This window comes from Dreissena polymorpha, chromosome 1 (genome assembly GCF_020536995.1).
Source record: "Dreissena polymorpha isolate Duluth1 chromosome 1, UMN_Dpol_1.0, whole genome shotgun sequence".
Taxonomy (NCBI): domain Eukaryota; kingdom Metazoa; phylum Mollusca; class Bivalvia; order Myida; family Dreissenidae; genus Dreissena; species Dreissena polymorpha.
This window is the reverse complement of record NC_068355.1, coordinates 187772295-187786900: the sequence shown is the minus strand read 5'-3', so window position 1 is coordinate 187786900 and position 14606 is coordinate 187772295. Positions and strand designations below refer to the sequence as shown.

General features: G+C 37.0%; 1 long non-coding RNA gene across 1 annotated transcript; it reads right to left on the bottom strand.

Moving 5' to 3' along the window:
• Positions 1-3042: 3042 nt before the first annotated feature.
• On the bottom strand, positions 3043-14479 carry LOC127867772 (uncharacterized). The gene is made up of 3 exons (XR_008043652.1): positions 14252-14479; positions 3693-3911; positions 3043-3421 (listed from the first exon to the last, which is right to left on the bottom strand). It is a non-coding gene; the product is annotated as an uncharacterized LOC127867772 (long non-coding RNA).
• Positions 14480-14606: the final 127 nt, after the last annotated feature.

Here is a 14606-nt window from a genome sequence, read left to right as displayed (position 1 = left end):
TGTATTAGTACTATATTGGTTCCCCTATTGAAACTAGGAGACACATATTGATTTTGGCCTATCCGTCCATTAGTTCGCGGTCATTCTTTGGTCGACATTGGTTTCCAGTCAATGTCTTAAGAACTATTCCGTTAAGAGCTTTCAAATTTCACATTGTGATTGGCGTTCTTGGAGGTTTAGTATCGTTTGATTTTGGATTCCTCAGGTAAAGTATTAAGGTTGCAGGGGTCTCTTGGGTGAAATGGTAACAATGTCGGGATTAAGACTTGAGCACACCATCGTCTTTGCATTCAGTCAATACTTGATGTAACGTTTATAAGGAAATCGTTCAATGAGACATCACTCGGACGTATGCACACGTTTCCTCATGGTGAAAGAGACGTTATTGAGACGTCGTCACACATTATAATTTTACAAAATCATGCTGGTAAAGCCTTAAATTTGATAACTGCTGCGATGCGATTTGATGCTGACGAAGTCATGTCGTCAGAATATCTACATGCTTTTGGTCAAGGCAAAATTAGCAAATGCAGACTACTCTCTGTTGATAACACAGTATTGTTTTCAATATATCAAATAACACGAATTTTAGGGAAAGAAATTGATGAAAACCTATCGGTAAATGCCATTTGTCTTGTATTGTGAGACAGAACTACCTAATAGTAGAGTGCCCATGATACATGTAGAAGGAAAATCGTTTAATTATCTAACCACACTTTTCTATCGGCAAGTATTGTGCTTAGATGTTCTATTTATAAGACGCAATGAGATTTGTACACGGGTCATGCAAAAATTGATCTTATGCAATATGATCCCAACGTAGCTTCAGCCAGGCCTGCGCAATCGCACAGTCTTGTAAGAATATGAATACTGAATAAAAACACTGTATTATTTATTAGATGATGTTAAAACACTGTATTATGTGAATTGGGAATAAGACATCAAACTGGGAATGGACATCATTTTGGTGATTTTCTCAAACAAAACTATTCATTTCATGATCTACATATATTTGTGTAATATATTATCTATAATTTAAGCTTAAAGAAATTTTCCATGACTTTTTCATTAACAGTGATTGAATTTTTATCATTTAAGGTGTATTTTTAAACCGTGTCCATGCGCGGCATGGACACAGTTTCATTTCATAAGGATTTTTTTTTATTAATAAAAAATCCAGTTTTGAAGAAAAATCAATTTAAATGATGCTATTATATATGCAAGTATATGTTTTAATTATCATTTGTAAAACTAGATAAATACAACATATAAAACTGCATATTATGCACTTTAAATAAAACACAATTTATTCCCAAATTGATGTCTTATTCCCAATGCATTACCAAACCTTGCGTGCCGTTTTTAAAGCGGAAAGCGTAGCCATTGATGGGAAAGTGCGCAGGCTTGGCTTGAGCTACTCTGGCCGCATATGCCATAAGACCGATTTTCGCATGACGCGGATGATATAGTTTTATTTAAATATGGGGAAAAAACTGCGTCTCAAAGCCTAACAACTTATTTGGCATATTAAATGTAAGTATAAATAAGAAACATATTTTATCTATGCCAATTAGAATATATCTGGTGGTTACATGGTAGAAATCGGTCTTTTTTTGCGCTTTAAAACTTAAAAATAATCGCGTTTGTCGAAATGGATGTATACGTCTTGAAATCCTACTTTCGGTTTTTAAAGCGGTACCGTTTGAAAAATTATTAATTACTTGCTAACTAGGCTTTAGATTTAATGACAATTTTGCACATTTTCAAATTGCATCTATATGTATTGATTAACAAGTATTTCATTTATGGTCAGAGGCAAAGTGTGTGGCTTTAATCAACAAACCATATATTTTGATCACGAAGAAATACATAATAAACCATGTGAGGACACATGATGTGTTCTCACGAAGTAAAATAATAAAACAGTACTTCAACTTTTGTTTTAACTTTAAAAACAGAACGTCTATTTTCTACCTTTATTTCTAAGTCAGGATTATTATTTTTAATTTCTTGTGTGGTTTTGTGTTTTTTGTTGTTGTTGTTTCTTTGTGTTTTTTTTTAGGGGGGGGGGGGGGGGCAGTAGGAAACCCCACCTGTGCGGTATGGTGACAACCAACCAAACTCACATGCTGCCAAGAATGGGAATTGAACTGAGTGTGTGAATCAGAGTTTATTGACAGGTCCTTCTGGCCTCTTCACGAGGTCTTTATAGTCCGACCTGCCCCTGTGACCTTTCAGGGGAAAAAATTTAATTTTGAGCCAAAGTAGGTCAAATTTACCCCGGCTTTCCAGGTATTCGCCAAAGATATAATTTAGATCCAAATATACCAGTGCACGGTGGCAAAAGAGACCTCAATGTGCACTAGCAGATAGACAATGTCAAGACAAATTCATGTCTGAACGCAGAACCACCAAGGGACTGCAGCACACAGCTCCACCTTTATGGCCCACTTATCGTCACCGGCCGTCGTCTTCATCCCCGAGACAGTTTCCCCAGTGCGTTGAGCGTACTGAGTACCGCCGTCCCGGGGTCCCTATATAAGGCCACCCCCTCGATATTCTAGTAGCTACTCCGAGCGTAAAAGTAGCCCCAGGTCCGCCCTGTCTTTCCTCCACACTGGTGATCTTGCTGTCCCACTATCCCCGTCCCTCTACAGACGGGACCTCTGGCAGGTCCGGGTCAGCGAGCTCTCGACGATAAACAGCGGGTGACAAGTCCGCTGCATCTTGGAGAAGACAGCAATCCCAGCAGTGTGGAAGACGTCCGGCTCGAGGGCTGGTTTAGCAGAATCACTCGCACAAGTGAGTAGATCTTCTGCGGGCGACTCTCGCCTCGGTCGCGACGCGCACGCTCCAGCTGCTGACCGACTTTGACGTTTCTTACGGCGGTGACTGAATTTTAAATTAGTTTTCCTTGTGTGTCTGCAATGTTTTGTACTGGATCAATGGCTTGTGTCTTGTGTCTGACGGGTTTGAAAATAACCAATTGCCATTACTTGTAGGAACGTGTGATAAAGTAAGGTGTGTCTTGTGTTTGTACAGCTGATTTGTATGTATATTGGTGATAGATACGGTTATCGCATTTGTTTTGTTGAATATAGTGATGTTTGCAATTTGCTAAACGTGGCTTTGAAACACACGACAGAAAAATTGACGGTTTATGTCCCGAACAACTTTTCCCTTGAATTCTCTGTTATGGCAATACTGTTGACAACAATGGTGTCATTTTCGACGTCTCTTGGATGGAATGTCAAGGAATCGAACAGGCTGCAGGTAAAGGTCGCTTTGTTGTTGTGGGTGCTGATGCAGTTCTCTGTTTTGGAACAGCTTGATGCGCAGAGGAGATTTGACAGGACCTTCGCGGAAACGTCGATTGCAGTGCCAATGTGAACATATCTTTGGAAAACCGAATAACGTGTGCCTGAAGACGAGAAAACGAGTTGTCAAAACGTGAACGAGCATTTGTAATAGGATTTGTTTGTACATGTATGGATATGTTTTGACTGCGGCATCGTCGCTATCTACTGTCTTCTAGGCACTGGTCAGTTAATACATGTATCCTCAAATATAAATTCACGCGTTTGTTTTTTTTTCACGTAATGAGCCTGTTCCAACGCCGACCAGTTGCATATACATTCTGTATTTTTCAATATGAAACCGAGAAAGAATAGTTTTATAAATATCTTACCTACCATTGGCTGCAGAGTACGGAGCACCTTCCACCTCAACCTCGCACAGAGTGAGTACATCGTTAGGAGTGCTACGCGTAATCCGTACCCACTGTCCGTACACCGGTGTAGCTAGCTCAAACGTGTATGAAACGCCGATCTCTCCAGGGTGAAACCCTTCACGAGATTGAAAGCCGGCCTCCGATAACCCGACGTAAAGCTCGACGTCTTTAAGTCTAACACCTGAAATGCGTGTATAACAACTGAAGACCGGTGTGTAGAAATACCGAAATCCCCGTAATTACCGAAATCCCCCGAAATCCCCAGAAATCCCCCGAAATCCCCCGAAATCCCCAATAATATTTATTATTTATCAAAATACTGCGGATATTAAGATAGAATATTGCAAAATACAATCAATTCACTGATGAAAAATTGTTATTATCCATGTTTGGAAGTGAAAAACTAAAATATATACATAATTATTAGATTCCAAGCCAGAAATCCACAGAAATCCCCAGAAATCCCCAATACTATGTATTAATTATCAAAATACTGCGGATATTAAGATAGAATATTGCAAAATACAATCAATTCACTGATAAAAAATTGTTTTTATCCATGTTTGGTAGTGAAAAACTAAAATATATACATAATTATTGGGATTCCGAGCCCGAAATCCCCAGAAATCCCCAGAAATCCCCCAGAAATCCCCAGAAATCCCCAATAATATTTATTATTTATCAAAATACTGCGGATATTAAGATAGAATATTGCAAATTACAAGCAATTCACTGATGAAAAATTGTTTTTATCCATGTTTGGTAGTGAAAAACTAAAATATATACATAATTATTGGGATTCCGAGCCCGAAATCCCCAGAAATCCCCCAGAAATCCCCAGAAATCCCCAGAAATCCCCAATAATATTTATTATTTATCAAAATACTGCGGATATTAAGATAGAATATTGCAAAATACAATCAATTCACTGATGAAAAATTGTTTTTATCCATGTTTGGTAGTGAAAAACTAAAATATATACATAATTATTGGGATTCCGAGCCCGAAATCCCCAGAAATCCCCAGAAATCCCCCAGAAATCCCCAGAAATCCCCAATAATATTTATTATTTATCAAAATACTGCGGATATTAAGATAGAATATTGCAAAATACAATCAATTCACTGATGAAAAATTGTTTTTATCCATGTTTGGTAGTGAAAAACTAAAATATATACATAATTATTGGGATTCCGAGCCCGAAATCCCCAGAAATCCCCAGAAATCCCCCAGAAATCCCCAGAAATCCCCAATAATATTTATTATTTATCAAAATACTGCGGATATTAAGATAGAATATTGCAAAATACAATCAATTCACTGATGAAAAATTGTTTTTATCCATGTTTGGTAGTGAAAAACTAAAATATATACATAATTATTGGGATTCCGAGCCCGAAATCCCCAGAAATCCCCCAGAAATCCCCAGAAATCCCCAGAAATCCCCAATAATATTTATTATTTATCAAAATACTGCGGATATTAAGATAGAATATTGCAAAATACAATCAATTCACTGATGAAAAATTGTTTTTATCCATGTTTGGTAGTGAAAAACTAAAATATATACATAATTATTGGGATTCCGAGCCCGAAATCCCCAGAAATCCCCAGAAATCCCCCAGAAATCCCCAGAAATCCCCAATAATATTTATTATTTATCAAAATACTGCGGATATTAAGATAGAATATTGCAAAATACAATCAATTCACTGATGAAAAGTTGTTTTTATCCATGTTTGGTAGTGAAAAACTAAAATATATACAGAATTATTGGGATTCCGAGCCCGAAATCCCCAGAAATCCCCAGAAATCCCCAGAAATCCCCAATAATATTTATTATTTATCAAAATACTGCGGATATTAAGATAGAATATTGCAAAATACAATCAATTCACTGATGAAAAATTGTTTTTATCCATGTTTGGTAGTGAAAAACTAAAATATATACATAATTATTGGGATTCCGAGCCCGAAATCCCCAGAAATCCCCCAGAAATCCCCAGAAATCCCCAATAATATTTATTATTTATCAAAATACTGCGGATATTAAGATAGAATATTGCAAAATACTATCAATTCACTGATGAAAAATTGTTTTTGTTCCATTTTTGGTAGTGAAAAACTAAAATATATACATAGTTATTGGGATTCCGCGTATGAATCCATAGTGCATGTTTTCACAAGCACGATCAGGAACAGAAATCCCCGCTGTAAAGCTCTTCAAGTGTCAAAAAATCATCTGGGTGGCTTTTGATATTAGAAAGAAGAGGTAAAGACAAAAACAGACAACAATATCTCACTTCTTTTGAAAAATATGGACTTGTAGCGGGGATTTCGGTAATTCTACATTCGCCCACAGAGTACCGAAATCCCCCATGTTTACATCTGAAAGTGTCAAAAATATCATTTGTATTCTTGGTTTTTGGCTTTGCTTGAATGTTAACGTGCAAAAAATAATATTAATGTTAATTATTAAGCACACTTGACAGCATAAGTTGCCGCTTAGGGGGGATTTCGGTAATTCTACATTTTCCCGCCGAGTACCGAAATCCCTCATATTCACGCCTTATATGGTCAATATGTCATTGATATGATTGTTTCTTGGCATCGCATAACTGTTGATGTACAAATAATGATATTAATATTAATTTTTAAGCACTATTGACACCGTACGCTGCCTCTTAGCGGGGATTTCGGTAATTCTACACAAGAGCATAGACACGCGCCGGTACCGAAATCCCCGCTGTACAAACCTGCAAGAGTCAAAGAATCATTATATTGCTTACTTATTGTAGAAATCAGTCAGAAAGACAAAAACACTAGGCCAGGGATTTCGGTAATTCTACATTCGCCCGCCGAGTACCGAAATCCCCCATATTCACGCCTTATATGGTCAATATGTCATTGGTATGATTGTTTCTTGCCATCGCATAACTGTACAAATAATGATATTTATATTAATTTTTGAGCACTCCATACGCTGCCTCTTAGCGGAGTAACGGTGATTTCGATTTACGAGCGAGCACATTTTTAACAGGTTGTATTATCGAAATCCGCGTTCTGACACGTCGTTGCTTGGATCGGGTATTGCACACGGTACACGTGTGTATTAGCACCCTACTGTAGTCCCGGCGGGGTGCTCGTTATCGACTGCATCAATACACCGGTAAGCAACAAGTTTAATGATATTAGTATTAATTACTAAGCATAAAGAAAGCATTATAGTACTTTCTTATAGTAGTGATAATAATGATATTAATGTTAATTATTAAGCAAGCATATGTTGCCTCTTAGCGGGGATTTCGGTAAATCCACACAAGAACTTAAACCGCTGTACAAACCGTCAGGTGTCAAGAAAATGAGTCATACAGCCTATCACCCCTGCACAGCACTAAATCACTGCAAAGCACTCAAGTTCTCTCTATATATAAACGAGGTTGTTTGCCAACATAATGAATATGTTGCCCAGCTCTCGCCACGTGGAGGCCACCTCTTGAAAGAGCCAAATTTTGAATTTCGTAAAAAATAGGCCGAAATAGTCCCAAATATTTAAACGAGAAAATAAAAAAAAACATAGGCCGAACTATATAAATAAGACGTTAAAATTTGCAGATGTTGTTTTGAAATAAAACTGCACAGATTTAGACAAGCTTGTCTGTCAATGAATGTGTTATCCTCAATTCCAAATCAGAATATAGTAGAATGTAATAATATTTAAAAAAAAAATCCAGGACATACACCGTCATTTTGGCCGGAATGTGTATATAAAAATATAATACATAATAAGTGGTACATATCACAAAAACATACAGTACAAATATTGAAAATATATATATACAACTATGTTACATATACATATGCAAAGAAGGTAGTATAGATAGAAAGATAGAATAAAAAAAAGAAGAATATATATATATATACAACTATGTTACATATACATGTTCAAAGGAGGTAGTGTAGTTAGAATAAAAGATAGAAAGAATAAAAAAATGAAATAAATATATACACAACTATGTAACATATGCAATGAAGGTAGTAAAATTTGAATAAAAGATAGAATACAGAATTTAAAACGAAAGAAAAATATATACAACTATGTTACATATACATGTGCAAAGAAGGTTGTAAAGTTAGAATAAGAACAGAACAATGTAATGAAAAAATAGAAAAAATGTATATACAACAGTTACATATACATATGCTAAGAAGGTGTTGCATAATTCAAGATCATGCTTGTAATAACAAAGGTGAACAATGATAAAAAACCAGGTATGAATACCATTAAAATTTATAAAGAAATATAACAGATGGGGCATTTAACTTGTGTTTCATTGAATTCATGATAGAAATATCAACGGAATACATAGGTAAACTATCAGCGGGGTTTTAATTAAATCACAACTTATTGAAGCTGTTAATCCTGCTATCTAATTAGCGGGGTGTTATTAAATTGCCTCCGATTGCAGGTGATAATCTGAATACCGCAGCGGGGAATCTGATTACCCGCTGCGCACATGCGTCAATATGATATAAATGCTTTTGCTACATGTAGCATACCTGGTTTTGTCAAGTGGATAAACATTGAAAACATTAAAAAAAATACTTACACAAAATTATGAATAAATTAATCGCACATACATACAAATATATGAATGTGTTATCAATGAATCAATGTAACATTTCTTATTTCTATGTACACCTGCAAATGTTTAATTAAATATTTTTTTTATTGTTTTCTTTTTGTACTTTTTTTTGTAATTTCGAGATGAAAATATATTCAAATATTGAGCAAATATACAATTATATAAAAGCATTGTGTTTGTATGTTTATACTAGACGAGACTGGCACACAATAATCATGTTTTTTATCCCCGAGTCCGACCTCTTAAAAGTGCAATATACGATCTGATGAAACTCGATGCGTGCGTGAATAACGATACGTGTCCTATAATTTTAACGATTTAGTTTCAATGCATTTTGTTGTAATTTTTGTGTCGAAATAATAATTTACAAATATTTACAAACGCGATCTATTCTTTGATCTTGTATTATCGTATAGTGAGCAATTGCGGAGTATTGTTTTTCACGTGATGTAAGTAGTGTACAGACGTCAACAAAGTGTTATGAAACACTGCACTGCAATGTACTACCAATCCAAAGTTAATTTGGACCCCAAATACAAATATAGGTTCTCGGCGTGCATGCAGTGTTTCCAAAGCACACTCAAGCATAAACTGTCCGTAATGGGTCTGCAATGGTACAGAGTTCGTTGCAATGCAATGTACTACCAATCCAGTAAATGGACGTTACTTAAACAAAACTTTTGTTGTTATTAAGTATCTGGTTGACACATTCATTTCCTCGCATTTTCATTTTCGACCGCCGAATTTTAAAAAAGTACCAGTTTGCACACCTCCTGTTCAATATTATGGGCACAAAATACGTTTCACGAAATACGTTTTCTTTCATGTTATGCTCAATTATTCGTTTACTAATGAAACGCTATTTTCTACCGCTACGTTATTGCAGTTTATTGTTAGTGATGTTCCGAATAAGAATTGTATCTCGATAACAGAAGCTCCGAATTATAAGTTCTGTTAATTTATAACTTAATTGTACATAAATGTACAAGATTATTTTAATTTTGCACACACCAATACTAATAAGTGCTGCGATTCATTCGAAAGATCCCATGAGACCACCTTTTAAAAGGCATTCTGACAAAGATTAAATACGGGCCGTACTCTGTGAAAAGAGGGTTTGATGCATGTGCGTAAAGTGTCGTCCCAGATTAGCCTGTGAAGTCCGTACAGGCTAATCAGGGACGACACTTTCTGCTTTTACGGTAATTTTGGTTTGCAGATAGTCTCTTCTTATAAAAAAAAACCAGTTGATGTGCCTCTTAACAAATAGTTTAAATAATCAAGCTCGCGTAACGAGAGCCTTCACGATTGCAATGTGAATATATAAGTCGTGTTCTGAGAAAACTGGGCATAATGCATATGCGTTAACGGTCGTCCCAGATTAGCTTTGTAGCCGCATAGGCTGATCAAGAACGACATTTTCAGCTTTAATAGATTTTTTTGCTTAAAGGAAGTCCCTTTTTACCTAAAAATCTAGCTTAAGCGGAAATTGTCGTCCCTGATAAGCATGTGCGGACTGTAGGCACATGCATTAAGCCCAGTTTTCTCAGTACACGACTCATATTATTATCGCAATATCAAATTAATTTATGAACAGGACTGATAAATGTTATAAAACATCAAAACCTTCTTATGTTCTTACTTTATGGAAAATTCACGAGCAAATTAACGCCAAAACCGACAAATTGACTCGTGTTTGATATATAATTGATCACAATTTGTCCATGTTTCCTATGAACGTATTTGCACAAATTGATTGGGATTACACAACTGAGTACCTGTTTTGAGTACATGAAAGCAAAACATTATTTGCAATTGAAACAAAAACGTTACGTTGTTATGCTCGACTTCGTTTGGAATGTATTAAAGTCGTTAATACAATATCGTTTTATCGATTTAAAAATAGTAATACGATCGTATATACGCGTAAGTCCTCAGCAAATTTTGACTGTACAAACAGTATATGCATGGGTATAAAGCGTTCAGTGTCGCGGTGTTCAGGGACTCTTTCTTCTGAACTTGTATTCAAGCTTATTATAAATTAACGTTTAAATTGCCAGTTACATAGTACGCTATTTGCTGTTTTCAGTAAATAAAGCCTTAGTTGTTTATTTTATAAGCATTCGCTATTTAAATGGTATGTGGGTCATGAAAACAGAAAAAAAAGATTTATCAAAATTACAAAATACGTGTTGCAAAAACGCGAACTTCACGAGGCAGTCAGCAAAACAGAACAAACTGGTTAAACAGTAACAAATTACATGCAAACACTTTACACTTACATACGATTTTTAAAGCACATAATCGGAAAGACTGACACAAATTATCTGTTGCAAAATGAGAACTTTTGTGGTTTTTTAAAAACCTTCTTATCGCCGGTTTTAACCATTAATCATGTGAAAGCATTTCTTAAGTATGTTTTCGTTTCGTATGTATCATATCGGCCGTGATCTGGAATAAAGGTTTTAATGCATGTGCGTAAAGTGTCATCCCAGATTAGCCTGTGCAGTCCTAACAGGCTAATAGGGAAGACACTTTCTGCCTAAATTGGACTTTTCTAAGAATATACTTTCTTCAAACTAATATTGTAATAAAAGCTGACTGCACAGGTCAATCTCGGACGACACTTTACGCACATGCATTAAAACCTTTATTCACAGAGCACGGCTCATATGTTTGTGTCTGTGGCTTTAGTATAAATCCCTCTCTCTCACGGAAACATAGTCAATAAGATGCCAGTGTATTGAGCGAAGGTTCATCCATGACGTTCAGTAACGGGTTGGTTGGCGGAAGATCGTGTTTGTGATCAGCGGTTCTTACTTCGCGCATGTTTGGGGCAAAAGAAGACCATTCATGTTGCATTGGCCCACTCCATTGTGTCCAAGGACTCGGTAATGACGGTATGAAGGTCTGCGTAGAACTTTGTTTTCACTTCTTCTGGGTAAAGGCTTAGGAGCTGAGCATAGTACGATGCTTCCTTCCTTCCATAAATAGGAGCTTACTGGGAAGTCTACGATGTCAATTCCGTATCTGACGTGTTCGTTCCCTATCAGAGCTATTCTAGTGTGGTATGTCTGTATGGTACCTGCGCACAGGTTTGCGCACGTAAAATACGTCTAATGTGAGAAGAACTGTTCTCGTTCTATTTGTTTTCTTTTTGTTCCGACTGCTGGTGTAGGGCCCCCTTCCAGCCGCGATAAGCAGTCTTGGGAAGGTTTGAGCGAGCAATTATTAGGACACCTTTTCTAGCCCTTTCCTCATACCTGTAAGTGAGCAGTGCATTCTTAAAGAGGGCTGCTCAGTCGTCTATGGATCTGCCGGACTCCACTGCTGCTCCTTGTAACTTAAGGGGGAACCAATGACCTAGACCGCCTGCGTGCAGGATTACGCTTACGGCTTCCAGTGTGCCCGCATCTGCCGGTTCGTCGTTCGCCCGTCGCCACAGCACTTGTTGTTCTGATCGATGGGGCGAGGTTGATGATGGCAGAATGACTTGTGTGATGACTTAGATTTCAGTGAGGAAGATTTTCGCAGTTCGTCGACGAACAGGGTCGAGACGGCTTGAGAAAGAGACGGATGTAGTGGACGTCCACGATTTCTTTTGTGTCTTGTCGTGCCCGTAGCGTGCCACAACGCCTTGCTGAGAATCACCTTCTTGCCCGTTGATCGTCTGGTGGTTCCTCCGCGCAGTCCGCCGATTCCAGTATTCACGCACTTAGGTAGAGATTCTTAATTCATCGAGGGTTTAAGAGTACCACCACGCTGGCATGAGTAGGTGCCGTCTTAATACGTTTCGAGTACTTGACACGTGATACCATTGGGCGTTTTTCTTTAAATAAATCCCGTTTTTTTAATTTTATCCAGAATCCCAAAGTTCAGTTGTTTTTCCATAGACTTATTAAATGTTATAGAGTGCACGGGCATACATCACTCTGCAATAGAAACCTGCCATCTTAACTCGTTATATCAACATGCTCAATGATCACATTTCGTGTTTAAAAAGTCCTAAGGCCATTGATAAGCGTCAAATTATCCCAACAAGAGTTGTTCATGATTATGGATAATACGGTTTGTTTGCAATTTCAGATTAAACATAACAATTATCTAATGTGTGAACCCGCCCGTGAACTTGACCTACACGGTTGCCTGAGAAAATCAAAATTTGAGGATTCACGACGTATTCAATGCAGAAATAACTACCCTTTCTGGAAATGTACATGTATTGTAATATTTTGACAAATGCTGGGTCAAATTCTAAGAAATAACACGATACACAATTCGCGTGACCTACGTTCATTTACATGTACATTAGATATGTACATTTCCAGAAAGGAAATTCATTTCTGCGTTGAATAAGACCGAGTTCATGGAAATCGATGCACTATAGATGAAGTTATGGATGTTCAAAGCGATGTGTGTTTTCGGGTTGACTATATATATATATATATATATATATATATATATATATATATATATATATATATATATATATATATATATATATATTTCATTGGCGTGTTTTTTCACCGTTTACCTTTTCACGGAGGATTTACCGATTAAAGCGATATTTCAAAGTCAATGTAGTAATGTCTACATTTACATTCACCCAACCTTGTTTCTTAGACAGACGCCGTTAACGTTGCCTTTGGTAAACTTGCTACCAAACAGACACCAACCGTCCATATACGGCGGACCGTGCCGTTGACGAAAATACGAAATCGCGTTTAATTGAAGACCAGTCGTGCACCCACACAGTGTCTCACAACGTCTCATGATGGGTGAATCTCGAGCAGATATTCCTCATCCGAAGCGTCAAGATTTACAACAGGAATGTAGGACGTAAGTGTGAACCTTTAATTTGGTGAAACTCATAATTAATGGGTTTGTCGTGCGTTGTCATTTCTTGTGTGGAAAATCGTTATGAAAATATATTGTAAAATGTAAAACCGTTCAATCGTTTATATAAAAAGATTGTCAAAATAATATGTTTCGTATCAGAATCTTTATATGTGTTGTAAGTCAATATGTTTGGTCAAACAATGCCGTGTTTGGTAATGCATATTTACACAACTCTCTTCGGCGTATGGAATTCAGACATGTCTAGTAATAGACAGTTAACAAGAACCCTAACCATATGAGTCGCGTTCTGAGAAAACCGGTCATAGTACATGTGCGTTAAGTGTCGTCCCGGATTAGCTTGTGCAGGAGTATAGGAATTATTACTCTATATGCAGATGCATACTCGTGACAAATTATTGTAACCATGCGCTTATCTTTTATTTTAGACAATTGACGAATGTCCTACACGACGCATATAAGAGCCGCGTTCTGAGAAAACTGGGCTTAATGCATGTGCGTTAAGTGTCGTTCCAGATTAGCCTGTGCAGTCCGCACAGGCTAATAAGGGACGACACTTTCCGCCTAAATTGGATTTTTGCTAAGAAAAGACTTCATTTATACGAAAAATGACATAAAAGCGGAAAGTGTCGTCACTGATTAGCTGTGCGGGCTGCACAAGCTAATCCGGGACGACACTTAACGCACATGTACTATGCCCGGTTTTCTCAGAACGCGACTCATATGGTTAGGGTTCTTGTTAACTGTCTATTACTAGACATGTCTGAATTCCATACGCCGAAGAGAGTTGTGTAAATATGCATTACCAAACACGGCATTGTTTGACCAAACATATTGACTTACAACACATATAAAGATTCTGATACGAAACATATTATTTTGACAATCTTTTTATATAAACGATTGAACCTTTTTACATTTTACAATATATTTTCATAACGATTTTCCACACAAGAAATGACAACGCACGACAAACCCATTAATTATGAGTTTCACCAAATTAAAGGTTCACACTTACGTCCTACATTCCTGTTGTAAATCTTGACGCTTCGGATGAGGAATATCTGCTCGAGATTCACCCATCATGAGACGTTGTGAGACACTGTGTGGGTGCACGACTGGTCTTCAATTAAACGCGATTTCGTATTTTCGTCAACGGCACGGTCCGCCGTATATGGACGGTTGGTGTCTGTTTGGTAGCAAGTTTACCAAAGGCAACGTTAACGGCGTCTGTCTAAGAAACAAGGTTGGGTGAATGTAAATGTAGACATTACTACATTGACTTTGAAATATCGCTTTAATCGGTAAATCCTCCGTGAAAAGGTAAACGGTGAAAAAACACGCCAATGAAATATATATATATATATATATAT